The sequence below is a fragment of the Nicotiana attenuata genome, chromosome 1 (genome assembly GCF_001879085.1).
Source record: "Nicotiana attenuata strain UT chromosome 1, NIATTr2, whole genome shotgun sequence".
NCBI lineage: Eukaryota > Viridiplantae > Streptophyta > Magnoliopsida > Solanales > Solanaceae > Nicotiana > Nicotiana attenuata.
The window spans coordinates 3084379-3084968 of record NC_031989.1 but is presented as its reverse complement, the minus strand read 5'-3'; the positions used below and the strand labels follow the sequence as shown (position 1 = coordinate 3084968).

The 590-nt window shown below is 37.1% G+C and overlaps 1 protein-coding gene across 1 annotated transcript in view; it reads left to right on the top strand.

Annotated features, from left to right (window-relative positions):
* Nucleotides 1-590, top strand: part of LOC109224422 (protein DETOXIFICATION 46, chloroplastic-like) — a 7697-nt gene that overhangs the window by 5636 nt on the left and 1471 nt on the right. The window lies entirely within an intron of this gene.

Below are 590 nucleotides of genomic sequence, written 5' to 3'. Positions count from 1 at the left end.
GAGAGAGAGAGGGGGGGGGGGGGGGTTTATTGAGCATTTTTGTTTATCCAAAGTGCGGATAACACATAAGGATGATAGCTCCAATTTGGATAGGTACCTTTTCAAATCTTTTTGTAATCTAAGATCAAACAAAGAAAAATTAAAACTTAGGATGTCCTTGTTAAACTCTTTGTCCGGACTTCAGTTGTGCATTTGTTTTGTGTATTAGTTTCTTAGGAAAAGAGCAGCAGCCATCTTCCTTTCTTTCTTTTTCTTGGAGACGGTTCAGCACCTACTTATCAATTTCCATCTTGTATATTTTTGAAGTCGTTTACAGTTTGGCGTTGCAATTGTTTAATTTTGGGGGTGTTTAGTACGAAGAAAAATATTTTCCATGCTAGAAAATATTTTTATGGAAAATGAGTGGTTTTATCACTTATTTTTCCTTGTTTGGTTGGTGAGTGGAAAATATTTTCCAAAAAATATTTTCTAGTGTTTGGTTAGAGATTAGAAAATATTCTTTTTGGAAAATATATTTTTATGCTACTCTCCTCACCCCCTTCCCTCAAGTCCCCATGATTCCTTGCTCCTCTCCCCCCCCCCCCCCCCCC